The 17,353-nt window shown below is 42.6% G+C and overlaps 1 protein-coding gene across 6 annotated transcripts in view; it reads left to right on the top strand.

Annotated features, from left to right (window-relative positions):
• Positions 1-5,327: 5,327 nt before the first annotated feature.
• NRCAM (neuronal cell adhesion molecule) overlaps positions 5,328-17,353 on the top strand; it is a 299,706-nt gene continuing 287,680 nt past the window's right edge. For 3 of the 6 annotated variants that reach the window (XM_088797816.1, XM_074340572.2, XM_074340564.2), the window contains exon 1: positions 5,328-5,466. The gene's annotated coding sequence lies outside the window, so the exon portion shown is untranslated. The remainder of the gene's footprint in view (positions 5,467-17,353) is intronic. The other 3 variants (XM_074340545.2, XM_074340574.2, XM_074340573.2) reach the window with 3 other exon arrangements.

Genomic DNA, 17,353 nt, shown 5'->3' with positions numbered 1-17,353 from the left:
GTACGTTGACCTTGGCTAGTCTGAAATCCATTCAGCAGAGCCTCTTTGTATATTCTTACAGATCGAAACTGTAGGAAGAGTTGGCTACAAGGAACATGCTTATTATCACTGAAAATGTTCCTCCTCTTTCTAGCTGGTTCCCCAAGTATGCAGGTGGGCAGAAGATGCTTGTGACTCACAGCTTATAGAAAAGAAATCCACAGATGGCACCACAGGCCACATTCCCTCCAATTGCTTGAGCATTACATTCTTTAGGTAGGTGTAGGGATACTGTGTGGCTAAGCATCAGGCAAAGAATGGGCAGCAAATTTTTGGTTTCTGTTTGACAAATGCCCAAGTGTCACCAGACAGGCACACAGAATTCTGTGGTTATTTGGCAAATGTTGAGGAAAGGCATGGGAGGACAATAAATATTTTGCATCTGTGGAAACTTTCCACTGCTCAATGGTCAGGTGATGTATGAAACTACACATCCTGTTATTTATATATTATCTATAAAATACACATCCTATTATTATCCATGGTGGGTAATAATCACCCACTGTGAAGCTTTGGAAGGTATGGCCTAGCTAAGCCTGTGGCTGGCATCCAACAGGAGAAAGAAGGTACTCCGGGTGGGCACCATGGATGGCCAGCCCCAGGCTGGGCTGTAGGGGTGCAGAACCAGGAACTGCTGAGGCCAAGTCATACTAATGTCTCATCTGTTTTCTACAATTGCTTCTTTATCCAGCTCCATCTTTGCATCTTATGACAACTACCATTTAATCCATTTGCTGCTTTCCCATCCAGAAAATAGATACAATTTGTGTGGTGAGATGCAAATTCAGAGTTCTGAAATGTGCTTATATAACTGCATCAGTGATGAATTTGGCATCTTAAAATGAGAAATATTTATTATCTCCCAGTTTCTGTGGGTTGGGAAGCCAGGAGCAGATGAGCTGGGTGCTCTGGCTCAGGTTCTCTCACAAGTTCTCTCACTGCAGTCAGGGAGTCAGCCTGGACTGGAAGGCTTGACTGGGGGGCAATCTGCTTCCCAGCTCACTCAGCTGGCTGAGGCAGGATTTGGCTCCTCATGGGCTGCTGGACCCGGGGACTCTTTCTTCACAGGCATTGGCCCCAGGCATCCCTCATTTCCTTGACATGTGGGCCTCTCCATAAGCAGCTCACAACATGGCAGCTGGTTTCCCTCAGGGAAAGCAAACAAAAGAGCAAGACTGCAAGATAGTAGAAGCCAGAGTCTTTTTTGTAACAATATTAGAAGTGACATCCGACTTCTCTTGCCATATTGTGTTCATTAGAAGTGAGTCACTAGCTCTGGTCTACAGTCAGGGGGAGGGGATTACACAAGGGCATGAATACCAGGAGGAGGGGATCCCTGGCAGCCATCTTGGGAGCTGCCCACTATAGCACCGATGCTTTTTGACAATATTGCGTTAATTTCTCTTCAAATAGAAGGGCTTTAAAAATCCCTAACTTCGCCATATCCCTGTCAGATAGTGCATGTTGCCCAGCCATAGAATATGACTGTAAGACAATGATGACACTGACGTAAGCCACTCTCGCAGCAAACAACCTTGTTATACTACTACAGAACATTTTTTTTTTTCAGTGCTCCACTCCTTTTTATCTAGAGTTCAGCCAGCTTTCATCTGAGTTTTAACTACAGAAGTCAAAGAAATGCTCTTGGTCACCACCAGAATCATAAAATGACATAGCTAAAAAATAATTTTCATGCTCACCTAGACCAGCTCCTCCACTGCAAAGTGTGGACACAGACTGAGAGAGGAAATCACTTGCTCTTGGACACACACAGGTACTAGCGTGACTGGAGCCATGTTAGGTTTTGGTGAATTTGATGTTGGTTTTAGGACAGGACCAATTGCACTGCCTCCCCTGGGCAGCCTGAAGCATGGATGAAGATTAAGAAAACTAGGATGGACAATAAGGTAAGGGAAGAAGATAGTGGAAGAAGAAGAGAGGAGAGGGAGAATTCCAAGAAAGAAACAAAGAGGACTGCAAAAGAGGAGGAAAGGAGAAAGGCTGCAAACATATTCACTGCAGGTACCACTGGAGGGCTCCGTGACTTTCCAATAAAGCTGCTTTGAGGCAGTGACATTCTGATGCATCCATCAAAAGACACACACTGAGCATACTGTCATTGAAAAGTAGTAGAGCGGCTAAGACTGGGCTCTGGAGCCAGAATGCCCAGGCTTGGATCTCAGCTCTGCCACTAGCTTGTGTGAACTCTGCAAGTTACTTAACCTCTCTTTCCTTGTGTTCTAAAATGGGGATGATACCAGTACACACTACGTGGGATTGCTGTGGGATTAAATGAGTTAATAAATGTAAAGTGCTTTCTGGGCACATGAAAAATTCTATTATTATCAAGTGATGGGGAAAACAGACTAATGTTGTTCTCAGCCCTACCCTGGGTTTGAGGATGGAGTGAAGCTTGGCATAGAGGACAGGCTAAGGCTTATGGGTGAAATAAGAGGTGGCAGTTACGGTAAGAGGTGTGTTGTGCATATCACTGGCAATATGCCGTCAAATCAGAATGCCTCATGCCTCACCAACCAAACCAAATGGATCATCCTTTGGCTCATTCAGGCATCCTTCTAATCCTTTTCCAGATCATTCCCCTTCCCCCTCATGCTCTCTTCTTTTCAGCTCCTCATGCAGCAGCTGTTTGGTTCTTCTTGTCACTCATTCTCTCAGAAGACTAATCCCCAGCAACACAGAGCTATAATGCAATTAGAACTATATAATAATTTTGCATTATTACAAGTATTATGTAGTATCAAAATTATTTTATTTTTTGGTGCTGTCACTGTGGTCCCATTTCCTCCAGAGCTTTTTCCTCTCTTCTCTCTTTTTTCTTTTATTGAAATATGTATTCATTTGACAAACATCTGATTAAACAATTGCTTTTCAAACTAGATTTCGCTGAGTACTTATTATGTCCTCCCTGTGCAGTGCTTTAAATGGACCCTTACAATAACTCTTTGGATGAAGTGCTGCTCTTCCACCTGTAGAGATAAGGAAAACTGTACCTAGAGAAGTTGTCTTGCCTGAGGTTCCTTCATGTCTGCATTTCTTCAACAACACCTGAGCACCTCTGCATTCCATGCAGTCTCCAAGGCACGGGACTGACCTGGACCTCACCAGGCTCCATGCTCCAGGGCTGGGGCCTGAAGGAAAGAATCATTCCAACGGAAGTGGGACTTGTTGTTTAAGGGTAGTCTTTATAAAGTTGTAACACCAGGGTGCACAAGCAGTGCTGCTTCAGTGTCCAGGGGACAAATTGTTGCACAGAACTAGGACAAGAACTGAAGAGGGCAGGATGCCATTTTCCCACCTCATGTGGAAAGGAATGTCAACAGGAAATCAATCTCACAGTGGCTGGGTGAAGGGGCACCCTTGGGTGCCAGAGTACAGAGCAGAAGAACATGCAGGGCAACCCACAGCAATTACTGGGGTGAGGAGGGAATTGAGGGGCCTGAACTTTTTTACATAGGTAGGAATGATAAGGCAGTGAGAGTTGAGTAATTATACTTATCTGTGGCTCCATTTGTGTTGATGGGAAATGCGGTCACTCAAAAATAAGACAAATTGTCCTCAAAGAAGTGAAATTTTGTGGAGTCAGACATGTAAACATAATTAAAATGTGACAAGTACTATTACAATAAAACACAAAGGGACTCAGAAAAGACTTCGCAGAGGAGGTAACAATTGAGCAAGGCTCTGAGGGATGACAAAAGATGGAGGGTTATTCTAGATAAGGGGAATCTCACACACGGGTTTAGTGTTAGGAAATTGTTTTCTGTGGAGGATGGAGAGTTAAGTTAGGGGCATATTGTGAAGGAGTATGCCGGGAGATCTGGAATTTATTTTATAGGCAACAGAGAACCAGCCCAGACTTGTTTTTTAGAAAGGTAATTCAGAGGGAAATTTGGACAATTAATTAAGAGGTGAAATGTACCCAGGTGGACAATTAAGAGATGAAAGGTACCCAGGTGGTAGGGGTACTCAGGATCAGAAACCCGATGGGACTGAGGAAAAACTGCAAAGACCCAGTAGCCAGAGATCATAATACTGTTTCAGGAACTGTGGTTTCAGGAACAGGAGGTTGTGTGTGGCTGGGGCACATTGGTGGTGACAGGAGGAGAGGATGGCAGCAGCAGGAGAAGAAGAAGCCTGCACACTTGTATGCATGGTGCTGTGGTTTGAAGTGGCAAGTTCAAACTGAAGTCAGAGCAGATCAGAGTTGTCAGGGTCTTGAAGGACGATGACTTTGTGCTTTTCGTTCTTGAATCTCCGCCCTAGCGCTGGGGCCTGGACCCTGGAGGTGGGGAAAATGGACGATGTGCTCCCCAAATGTTTTCTTGAATCAAACTAGAGAACTGAAGGAAACAAGGCTCAACTGAGCGAGAGTTGGAGCCTGCAGTAATCATCAAGTCGGTGGTACCGGGTGCTGGGAAGGCACCTCTAGTGAGCAGGGTGCAGGTGCAGACTGGATTCCATTCCTGAGCACCTTGAGTGTCGGGCGATGGATCATGCACACACACCCTCCAGGACGCAGTGGAGAGAGGACTCCGGACCCTGAACTATGCAGCCCGCAGCACGTTTGCTAAAACACTACACATTTAGAACATCTTCATTCTCGTTTTACATTGCAATCAATTCTCCATAGTGCTCCCAAATCGGAAAATAAGCAACTCCTGTTCTCTGGGACCAAAACACCCAATTCCTACCACGAACAGACAGACTATGCTGATGGCTATTTTTTTTTTTTTTTGAAGGCTGTTTGGAGAGAACGCGTGCAAAAATAAAGAAATAAAAAGAAATAAAAACAAAAAGACATCCATCTCAACCATCCCACATGGCGAGTTTTAAATAAATTGCATGTTTTAATATAAAACCACAGATGTTGCACAGAAACCTAAATGCATGAGAGTGGCATTTAAAAAACCACCCATTTTCTGTAACATCTTTTGTAGCCAAATCCCGACCACCCTCCGCGGAACCCTCCCGCCCTCCGTCCCCCGCCTCCCTCTCCGCGACAACCGCCACCTCACACTCTCGCAAAATGACGATGCTTGGTGGTGGCGCGGCCGCTCAGGTGAGGGGCCACCCAGCCCCGCGAGGCGCCGGCGGCCTGAGCCCATTTGCTGCCCCGGCAGCAGCAAGGGTGGGAGGGGCTGGCCAAGAGGGGAAGGGGCGGGGGAGGCGGGGAGTGCGGGATCCCGGAGGAGGGAGGGTAGACGGGGGCGGGGGCGCGCCGGCTGGGGGCCGGCCCTGCTTGGTATAGGTCGCCGGCTGACGCGCGCCGCAGTCGGAGCCTCAGAAGCGCGGGTGCAGGGACAGCGCGGGGCTGCCGAAGGCGACAGCTTCGTCACGAACTAACATTTGCGCTCCGGATTCCCGGGCCGCCGCGCGGGGGCTGAGCGGTGGGCACCGCGTAAGAACGTGAGTAGCTCGGTGCGCGTCTGACACTCAGTCCTGAACCGGGGCGACGACTGGAGCGGAGGAGGGCACCGGGGGCTCCTGCGTTGTCACTGGGACACCGGCCCAGGGTTCAGCAGAGCGCTCTCTCGGCTGGCCGCGCCGCGTAGGCTTACCCGCGGCAGGGCGAGCCTCTTCGCCAACTCCTTGCTTCTCAGGCCCCAGACCTCACCGCGGACGCCCGCGTGAGGGCACAGATGAAGTACCGCAGCCCAGAGTGGCGCGGGCGGCCGCCCATCACATCCTCCTGGTGGTGGCCAACTTATGCCTCCGTGCCCCACGCGTTCCGGAAAGCCCTGCCTGGCGGTCTCTCTGTGGAGAGTTGGGCCTGGAGAGCCTGCTGGGCCCGGCACTGGGCTTCCTAGGCGCGGACACCCGGCGCCGGGGGTCACGCCCCAGTGCTGGCCGGGCCGGGAACGCTGGGGCCGGGCCGGCGCCCTCGGCGTGTGCACATGCCGGTCCCCGCGGACACATCTGGGCGTGGGCTTTGTTCGGGTGTGCACCTGCACGATCGCGGGAGTTCAGGGACAAGCCGACCTCCGCCCTCGCCGCCCTGGAGAGAGCTGGGGGCGACTGGGGGGGCAGCAGGGTGGGGGCTTCCCGGGGGCTTTGTGGCCCTACAGGTGCGGGCCCCGGGATCCTGGCGCCCCGCCCAGACTCTGTGTTCTGGGACTTGTTGGGGCTGGTACACCCGGGCTTGGGCAGGCTCAGAAGAGCCCCTTCCCTGACCAGGCTCCCAATGGGGGATCTGGCGACAGAGGAGGTTGTGTTGAGCCGGTAGTGACTGCCGGCTCTGGAGCATCCATCTCGCGGCGAGCGCCATCTGCGCCGGGCGCCACTACGGGTTCCTGCACGCTGCGCGGGTGGGCGCTGCAGCGCGATGGTCCCCGGCAGGTCGTGGGCTCATCCATTCGCGCCCGCATCTGCCAGTGCTCAGGGAGATTGAACTAGGGACTCGTTATTTCTCCCAGCGCTGTGTACACCCGGCTGCAAGCGCTGCCAGAGAGTTCCCTGGGCCAGAGGGACTGGAGAACAGGCCACTTCCTTTCCCTACGGACCGTCTCCCCGCCTACCCGGCTCCGGGCCGCGGCTGCATCTTCCAACCCTGGCACGCTCCGGGGCGCGGAGGGCGCCGAGCAGTGGAGTCTTTTTCCCACCCCGCCTCTCTCCAATCTTTTCGCAACGGCAGCTTCAGCCCAGGCGACATCCGGCGCGGAGCTGTCTGTCCCGAGAGGGAAGCGTTCTTTTCCTGCCGGGTCCCGCTAGGTTGACGCGATAAGGTGCGGTTCCGAGGGGCTGGGACGTTCCTCGCCCCAGGCTCTCGCAAGAGATAGAGGCGAGGGTAATGGGGAAGGCTGCATTCGTGCTGCTCCAGAACTCTCCCTGGGCCTATCCTGGGAAGGACACAGTAGCCACTGAACACAAACCTATGGAGGCTGAGCTTTGGTTGGCAGTGCTTTACGCTAGCCATATCCTGTTATTGAAATATTGTAATGTATACACCTGGGCTGTAGAAAATTTCCTTGAGTTATTTCAAAGAATGCTTTTGTGTTGGTGTAGTTTTCCTTGTGTGATCGGTTGACTATAAATAGAATCTGCAGATGTTATATTGTGTATGTACAAAGGAGCTATTTAATGGAACCTCACAGAAAGCTTTTCTGATAAAGAGACACTTTCATTCATTCATTCATTCATTCATTCATTCATTCATTCATCTCTATTTACTGATCGCAGGGCCTACTGTTCTAGGCACTGGGGATACAGTCTTGAGCAAAACAGTTCCTGTCCTTGGGGGAGATTAATTCTAATTTTATACTACATACTCCTACACACAGATTCTTTTTTCACATACCATAAATGTACAGATTGGTGAACTGCACCAACTGAACGCACCTAACTAGTGCTCTAAACAACGAACAGACCATTATGAGCATCAGAGAAAGCCTTCTTGTGGCTCCTACCAGTCACCACTCACACTGAAGGTAACTGCTAAGACCCCCATGCTCTTTTCCTGAGGTTCTCACCATCAAATCAGAAAGTCTTTGTCTTAGTCCATTCTGGCTGCCATAACAAAATCTTGTAGACTCAGTGGCTTTAAAGAACAGACATTATTTTCTTACAGTTCTGGAGAGTCTGGAAGGCAGAGATCAGGGTGCCAGCATGGTTGGGTTCTGGTGAGAGCTGTCTGGCTGCGTGCAGACTGCTGTCTTCTCCCTGTGTGTTCATATAGCCTTTCCATGGTGTGTGCTGAGGGGAAAGACCTCTCTCTCTCTCTCTCTCTCCCGCCCCTCCCTCCCTCTCTCCTCTTATGAGGTCACTGACCCTAGAGATGAAGGCCCACTCTTATTACCCTATTTAACCTTAATTACCCCTTAAAAGCCTTATCTCCAAATACAGTCACACTGGGAGTTAGAACATACGAATTTTGGGAGGACACAGTTCAGTCCATAGCAGTTCTGATTTGCTGCCTTTGTCAGCAGCCTTTAGAGTCTCATCCCATTTCCGTCTGGAAAGCGTGGTAACTAATAACAAATTAACATGAATATAGAGTTTCTAAAGTATTCTTCTCTAGGAAGTTTTTTTTTTTAATTCTATTTTTATTAGTTTCAGGTGTACAAAACAACATAGTGGTTAGACATTTATATACCTCACAAAGTGATAACCCCAATAAGTCTATTACCCATCTGACACCATAGTTATTACAATATTGTTGACTATATTCCCTATGATGTACTTTACATCCCCGTGACTATTTTTTAAATTATAGTTGACATTCAATATTATTTTATATTAGTTTCAGGTGTACAGATTAGTTGTTACACATTTATGTAATTTATGAAGTGATCTCCCCGATAAGTCAAGTACCCACCGACAACAGTTTTTACAATATTATTCACTATATTCCCCATACTGTATTTCACATCTGTGTGACTGTTTTGTAATTACCAATTTGTACTTCTTCATCCCTTCACCTTTCTCATCCAGCCCCTCAATCCCCCTCCCATCTAGTAACCATCAGTTTGCTGTCTGTATCTATGAATCGATTTCTGTTTTGTTTGTTAATTTTGTTCTTTAGATTCCACATATAAGTGAGATTATATGGTATTTGTCTTTCTCAGCCTGACTTATTTCACTTATCACAGTACCCTCTAGGTCCATCCATGTTGTCGCAAATGGTAAGATTTCATTCCTTTTTATGGCTAAGTAATATCCCATTGTGTATATGTATCACATCTTCTTTATCCAATCATCTGTTGATGGGCATTTTGGTTATTTCCATAGCTTGGCTATTATTTACAATAGTGATACTGCAGTGAACATAGGGGTGCATATATCTTTTCAAATTACTATTCTGGATTTCTTTGGATAAATACAAAGGAGTGGAATTGCTGGGCCATATGGTAGTTCTAGTTTTAATTTTTTGAGGAACCTCCACACTGTTTTCTATAGTGGCTGCACCGATTTGCAATTCTAACAATAGTGCACAAGGGTTCCCTTTTTTCCACATCCTCGCAAACACTTGTTTGTTGATTTATTGATGATGGCCATTCTGACAGGTGTGAGGTAATTTTTGTGGTTTTTATCTGCATTTCTCTGATAATTGGTGACGTTGAACATCTTTTCATATGTCTGTTGACCATCTGTATGTCCTCTTTGGATAAATGCCTATTCAGGTGCTCTGCCCATTGTTTAATTGGGTTGTTTGTTTTTTTGGTGTTGAGTTGTATGAGTATTTTTATAAATTTTAGATATTAACCCCTTATTAAATGTATCAAATATCTTCAGTTCAGTAGGATGTCCTTTTATTTTGTTGGTGGTTTCCTTTACTGTGCAAACACATTTCAGTTTGATGTAATCGCATTTGTTTATTTTTTTCTTTTGTTTCCCTTGCCCAAGGAGATATATCAGAAAAAATACTACTAAAGTAATTCTGAAAGTTCCCTGCCTATGTTTTCTTCTAGGAGTTTTTTGGTTTTGGGTCTTACACTTAAATCTTTAATCCATTTTGAGTTTATTTTTGTATATGGAGTAAGAAGGTGGTCCAGTTTCTTTTCTTTTCTTTTTTGCAGTATCTGCCCCGTTTTCCTAGCATCACTTATTGAATAGACTGTCTTTACCCCAGTGTACATTCTTGCTTCCTTTGTTATAGATTAAATGACCATATAGGCATGGGCTTATTTCTGGTTCTCTATTCTGTTCAATTGATCTGTGTGTCTGTTTTTAGACATCCTATGCTGTTTTGATTACTATGGCCTTGTAGTATAGTTTTATATCAGGCAGCATGATACCTCCAGCCGTGTTCTTTTTTTTTTCAGGATTGCTGTAGCTATTTGGGATCTTTTATGGTTCCCTATAAATTTTAGGATTATTTGTTCTAGTTCTGTGAAAAATGCCATTGTTATTTTGATAGGGATTGCACTGAGTCTATATATTGCTTTGGGTTGTATGGACACTTTAACCTTGTTAATTCTTTCTATCCATGAGCATGTTATATGCTTCCATTTATTTGTATCTTCTTCAATTTCTTTTTTCAGTATCTTATAATTTTCCAAGTACAGGTCTTTTAGCGCCTTGGTTAAATTTATTTCTAGGTATTTTTTTGATGCAATTTTAAGTGGAATTGTTTTCTTAATTTCTTTTTTTGATAGTTTGTTATTGGTGTATAAAAATTGGAGAATATTAATTTTGTATCCTGCTACTTTACTAAATTCATTTATCAGTTCTAACAGTTTTTTTGGTGAAATCTTTAGGGTTCTCTCTATATAGTGTCATATAATCTGCAAATAATGGCATTTTTACTTCTTCCTTTCCAATTTGGGTGTTTTTTATTTCTTTTTCTTGTCTGATTGCTGTGGCTAGAACTTTCAGTACTATGTTGAAAGTTGGCATCCTTGTCTTATTCCTGATCTTAGGGAGAATGCTTTTAGCTCTTCCCCATTGAGTATAATATTAGCTATGGGTTTGTCATATATGGGCTTTATTATATTGAGATATGTTCCCTCTATTCCCACTTTGCTGAGAGTTCTAACCATAAATGGATGCTGGATTTTGTCAAACGCTTTTTCTGCATTTATTGATATGATAATATGATTTTTATTTTTCATTTTGTTTATGTGGTGTATCCCATTAATTGATTTGGAGATGTTGAACCAATCTTGCACCCCAGGAATAAATTCCACTTGATTGTGTATTTGATCTTTTTAATATATTGCTGAATTTTTTGTTGAGGATTTTTGCATCTATGTTCATCAGGGATATTGATTTAAAATTTTTTTTTATTGTAATGTCTTTGTCTGGCTTTGGAATCAGGGTAATGGTGGCCTCGTAGAATGAGCTTGGGAGCCTTTCCTCCTGTTGAATTTTTGGAAGAGTTTGAGAAGAATAAGTTAATTCTTCTTTGAGTGTTTGGTAAAATTCACTTGTGAATCCATCTGGTCCAGGACTTTTGGATTTTGGGAGCTTGTTGATTATTGATTCAATTTCATTAGTAGTAATCAGTCAGTTCAGATTTTTTTGTTTCTTCTTAATTCAGCCTTAGAAGATAGTGTGCTATTAGGAATTTATCCATTTCTTTCAGATTGTCCAATTTTTTTGGCATATAATTGTTCATAGTATTTATTTATTTATTTATTTTTGTATTGCTTTGGTGTTCATTGTCATTTCTACTCTTTTATTTCTGATTTTATTAATTTGTGTTTTCTCTATTTTTTCCTGATGAATCTGGTTAAAGGTTTGTTGATTTTGTTTATCTTTTTAAAGAACCAGCACTTGGTTTCATTGATCTTGTGTATTTTTTTAAGACTGTATTTTGTTTATTTCTGCTCTGATGTTTATTATTTCCTTCCCTCTACTCACTTTGGGCTTTGTTTGATATACTTTTTTCAGTATGCTTAAGTGTAAAGTTACATTGCTTATTTCAGATTTTTCTTGTTTCTTGAGGTAGGCCTGCATTGCTATGAATTTCCCTCTTAGGACTGCTTTCACTGTGTCCCGTAGCTTTTCACTCATTGTGTTTTTATTTTTATTTGTCTCAAAGTGTCTTTTGATTTATTCCTTAATCTCATTGTTAACCCATTAATTGTTTAATAGCCTGTTATTTAGCCTCCATTTGTTCATGTGTTTTTCAAATTTTTTTCTTCTAATTGATTTCTAGTTTTATACTATTGTAGTCAGAGAAGGTGCTTGATATTACTTCAATCTTCATGAATTTATCAAGACTTCTTTGTGGCATAACATGTGGTCTGTCTTGGAAAATGTTCCATGTGCACTTAAAAAGAATGTGTATTCTGCTGCTTTTGGGTGAAATGCTCTAAAAATATCAGTTAAATACATCTGGTCCAGTGTGTCATTTAAGGCTTGTTGATTTTTTATCTAAGAGATCTGTATATTGGTGTCAATAGGGGTGTTAAAGTCTCTAACTATGATTGTGTTACTATTAATCTCCCCCTTTATGTCAGTCAATATTTGTTTTATGTATTTAGGTGCTCCTCTGTTGGGTGTCTGTTTACTAGCATTACATCCTCTTGTTGGATTAATCCTTTTAACTTTATGTAATGTTTTTCTTTGTCTATTATAGTCTTTGTTTTAAAGTCTATTTTGTCTGGTATAAGTATTGCTACCCTAGAATTTTTTCATTTCCATTTGCATTTAATATTTTTTCCATACCTTTACTTTCAGTTTATGTGTGTTTTTTCAGTCTGAGGTGGGTCTCTTGTAGACAGCTTATGTATGGGTCTTGTTTTCTTATCCATTCATCTACTGTGTCTTTTTATCGGCACATTGAATCCATTTAAATTTAAGGCGATTGATAGGTACATAGTTGTTGCCACTTTATTATTCATATTTTTTATCTTTTTTGTTTGTTTGTTTTCTTCTTCTTCTTAAAGAAGTCTCTTTAACATTTCTTTTAATACTTATTCCTTTAGTTATTTTTGTTTTGTTTTGTTTTTTGTCTGGGAAGCTCTTTGTCTGTTCTTCAAAGTTATGTGATAACCTTGAGGGGTAGAATAGTCTTGATTGTGGGCCCTTGCTTTTCACCACTTTGAATATTTCATGCCACTCTCTTCTGGCCTGCAAAGTTTCTGTTGATAAATCAGCTGATAGCCTCATGGGAGCTCCCTTGTAAGTAACTAGTTGTCTTTCTCTTGCTGCTTTTAGGATTCTCTCTTTGTCTTTAACCTTTGCCATTGTAATTATAATGTATGTTGGTGTTGGCTTAGTTAGGTTCATCTTGTTTTGGACTCTCTGCACTTCTTGGGCTTGTATGTCTATTTTGTTTTCCAGGTTTGGGAAATTTTCAGTCATTATTTCTTCAATAATGATTCCTTGCTTCCTCTCTTCTCCTGGTATTCTTATGATATGAATGTTGTTATGCTTGATGTTGTGCTAGTAGTTCCTTAAACTATTTTTTTGTTTCTTTTATTTTTTTAAAAATTCTTGTTGTTGTTGTTCTGATTGGGTGTTTTCTGCTACCTTGTCTTTCAAATTGCTGATTTGATCCTCTGCTTCATCTAATCTGGTGTTGATTCCTCGTAGTGTATTCTTCATTTTAGATACTTTATTCTTTCAGACTGGTTCTCTTTTATGGTTTCTATGTCTTTCTTTATGCTTACTATCTCTTTGTTGAAGTTCTCACTAAATTCCTTAAGCATTTTTATAACCAGTGCTTTAAATTCTGTCTCTGGTAGGTTGTTTGCCTCCCTTTCATTTAGTTGTTTTTCTGGAGTTATCTTGTTTTTTTATTTGGGATTTTTTTCTTTGTTTCCTTATCCTGCTGTCTCTGTGTTTGCTTCTTGTTATTAGGCACAACTCCTATGTCTCTCAATCTTTGCCAGGCAGCCTTTTGTAGTACGTGTCCTATGTTGTCCAGTGGCACAATCTGTCTCCCTGATCACCTGAGCTTGTATTCCAGGAATGCCCCTATGTGTGTTGTTTATATTCTTCTGTTATAGTTGAACCTTGATTGCTTTTGGCATGTCATTGGGTGGGATTGACTCTTGGGCTTACTGGCTGTGAGGACTGGCTATACCTACAACGTATGAGCTTCTGTGTGGGTCTGACCCCTTACAGGGAGATTTGCCTCTGAGGGCTTTTGTGCCTGTTGAGACTACCCATTGGGTATGCTGCTTTGAGGCTAATCCGGTAGCGCTCTGTTGTGGTCTGAGGCCAGCCTCTGGGTGTGTTGTTTCTGGTGTCTCTTGGGAGGAGTTGCCTTGCGTCCAATTTCAGCCTTTCCTATGACCAACCCGGGGCTACCTGGTAGGAGCACAAAGCTCTCTGCAGTTTGTTGCTGCCTGTGCTGGATCTGGAGGAGTGTGGGGATTGCCTCGCTTTGAATTGAGACCAGATGCCACCAGTATTGGGCTTGGGGCAGCTTAGAAAAAGGCTCAGAGCCCTCCAGACCTGTTGCCACCTGCAGCCTGCCCATAAGGCTCAGCTGCTGAAAGAGACTTCTTAAGTGTGCAGACCGGGTCAATTGACCTACTGCTGAAATTTCCCCTCATGATGCTGCCCAAGTTGGGCAGAGCAGGCTTCCAGGGAGTCATGTGGTGGGGCTGGTGGTTTTTATAAAGTTAATGCAGATTCAGTTCTTGTGCTGGGTCTGCAGAATTCCAAGAGCCATCCCAGAAAGGCTGCAGTGTGAACTGTGGCTGACCGCTCACCACTGAAAGTTTCCTAGGCTGCCACAGAGTGTTCGCTGCTGTAGAAGCCACCTACAGCTTGTGGAGCAGGGCCAGCCACCCAGAAGCTGTGAGTGCCTTGGGCTTGCAGCACTAGCTAGGTGGGGCAGGGTCCAAGGGAGTCACCAAGGTGGGGTGCAAATGGATTTTACCAGACCAGTGGGGTCTCACATTTTGTCCTGTGAGGGAGGGTTCAACACAGAAAAGATGGAGCCCACCTGTAGGCTACATGTGAAGAGGGCTTCACACCAGAATAATGGTAGCTGTCCCTCTAGCCCTCTCCCTGAAGCTAGACAACTCAGTCTTTCCTTGTATGTCCCTAGTGTCTCTTGAGTTGCCGCCCCTCCATTGGAGCCAGGTTCAGTGCTTGCAAGCAAGTGAGTCTGTGCATGGGACCTTTAAGAGGACGTCTGGGTTTACAGCCACCTTCTCACCACGATGGATGAAATTCTTGATGATTTTTATTGCTAGATGTTGTGGGGACTCCTCTTTCTGATACTGGACCCCTGGGCTGGGGAACCCTGTGTGGGACTGCGACCCCTCACTCTTCAGGGAGACCTCTGCTGCTGAGGTGCCCTCCCAGTGATCCACCACTACCTGTGGGTTTGGGATCAGCCCGTTTTGCATCTCAGCCCCTCCTACCAGTCTCAATATGTCCTCTTCTTTATATCCTTAGTTATAGGGGTTCTGTTCAGCTAGTCTTCAGATGATTCTCAAGTTTGATTGTTCTATAATTTAGTTGTAACTTTAATGTGACCATGGGAGGTATCAGGCACAGTGTTTACCTATTTCGCCATCTTGGATCTTCTATATTTTCTCTAGGAATTTTTGTATTTTTGCATTCAAAGTCTGCTTGAAGTTATCCTTCAACTGCTGAGATGATTGGTGAAGAGGAAAATGAAAATGATTGAAAATTACTAACTACATTTAGATGTATTTCCCTTTTATGTTTCTTGCTTCTTCACCTGAAGGAGTCATGACCTTCCTTCCAGGTGAGGACAGAGGAGATGCTAGGTATCTCCTAGCATCTAGGTATGCCAAGGGCAAGAATCCAGTGGCATATTTTATTTAACCCTTTGTGACCCAGGCAAATGAAAACCCCTTTAATTTTAAAGAGTCTTTACTGGCATCAGAAGCTGAAATTTCTAAGACTAGGATAATGTTTCAAAATGAACTGATGAATGTTTATTTTCCCTCTCAAAACCTGAGGGCTATATGTAGATAATATGGGAATGGCTCCACCTCCAGTTTTAGCAACTATAACTCTTTCAATATCAAGTTCTCTTTAAATGGGGGAGAAAATAAAATAAATTTATAGGAAATGTGATGTTTTTGCTAAGTTACTTTTTATTGTGGTAAAATATATATGACAAAATTTACTGTTTTAATCATTTTTCACTGTATAGTCTAGTGGCATTAAATACTTCACATTGTTACGTAACCATCACCACTGTCCATCTCAAGAACGTAACCATCACCACTGTCCATCTCAAGAACAGTTTTCATCTTCCCAAACTGAAACTTTATATCCATTAAACAATAACTCCCCATTCTCCTTCCCCCAGAACCCTGGCGAGAATCATTCTACTGTCTATGAATTTGACTACCCTAAATATCTCATATGAGTGGAATCATACGGTATCTGCCCTTTTGTAACTGGCTTATTTTATTTCACTTAGCAAAATGTCTTCAAGTTTCATCCATGTGTCAGAATTTCCATCCTTCTTAAAACCAAATAATATTGTATATACATACCACATTAATAAACTTTATTAATTTGCCAATGGACAATTGGGCTACTTCCACTTTTTGGCATTGTGAACTATGCTGCTATGAACACGGGTGTACAAATAGTTTTTTAGTCACTGCTTTAAATTCTTTTAGTCATATACCCAGAAGCGGGGTATGGTAGTTCTATTTTAATTTCTTGAGGAACCTCCATACTGTTTTCTGTAGTAGATGCACAATGTCACATTCCCACCAAGAGTGCACAAAGGCTCCAATTTCTCCACATCTTCACCAACACTTATTTTCTGTTTTCTTGATAATAGCCATCCTAATAGGTGTCAAGAACTCTATAGCTGTTACTTTTTAAAGTTATAAATTAATTTACTATGTATTATGAACAATTCATTCATAATGTTTCCTAACTTATCAGTTTAACTTTATTTATAAGATGTATTGTTTTTAACAAGTATTCATTGGCCCCATACTTTGTGCAAAGCATGAAATAGATGCTGTGCAGCATATGTGTCATTGTCCAAAATAAGAAACATACATTCGTGTTATTTTTTTCAAGTGTTGAATTAGAGCATATATATGTCTGTAGTGTACTCTCGCTAAGTGATTTTGCTATTAGAGTATATTAAATGTTAGTATGCTTTTATTTTACTGAAAAAAATGACATTATTTTAACCCATATCGAGAGCAAATTTGCCTCATATCTAGAAATAGATAAGAATATCCTGTGCTGGATGTTTAGAGACATGCTGGAGTTATAAATTCTAGGTCTGCATTAGGCATTTCTCCCCACCATTTGAGTCTTCAAAGATGACAGCACAAACCCTTACCACCCAATTATAGTTCCTTATTGAGCTAAAAAAAAAAGATGTGGTGTCAACGTAATTGACCTATTTTACTGGCCTAAAAGATAGGAATTTCAAATTAGAAAAAGGTAATTTTTAAAAGTCTGATGGAGGGTTTCCCTCAAGTGACTAAAAAACTAGTGAATATAAGAAATGGCAGTGGTAAAGGGAACACATCTACAAACACTAATGCTTAGCTTCTGCACATACTGTCCAAAAGGCTTATTCAGGTTAAAAACAGGAATGACACATAAATCTCGTCTTATGTGCTCTCTGATTTTCTTCCATATTGCCCCGTACTTTATAAAGCATTGCTTAATTCACATGAGAATGAAAATGACAGTTACTGTCAGATGAAAATGATCTTTTAAAAATTCTTCTAATGAAATGTGGATAGGAAGAGCTGGAAAGAATATTTTGAATATATATGTATACATTCATGTGTATATTTAAATTTTATGCTGTGTGTGGTATATTAGTTCAAAACCCACTGTAATCAGGAAAATATATTCCCAGGGCAATCCCAGGGAATCCTGTAGGAGGTCTTCTACTGTGTAATATGCAATGAATTTGATTTATCTTTCT

The sequence above is a fragment of the Rhinolophus sinicus genome, chromosome 4 (genome assembly GCF_057876585.1).
Source record: "Rhinolophus sinicus isolate RSI-liver-muscle chromosome 4, RSI-T2T, whole genome shotgun sequence".
Taxonomy (NCBI): domain Eukaryota; kingdom Metazoa; phylum Chordata; class Mammalia; order Chiroptera; family Rhinolophidae; genus Rhinolophus; species Rhinolophus sinicus.
This window is presented reverse-complemented; position numbering and strand designations above follow the sequence as displayed.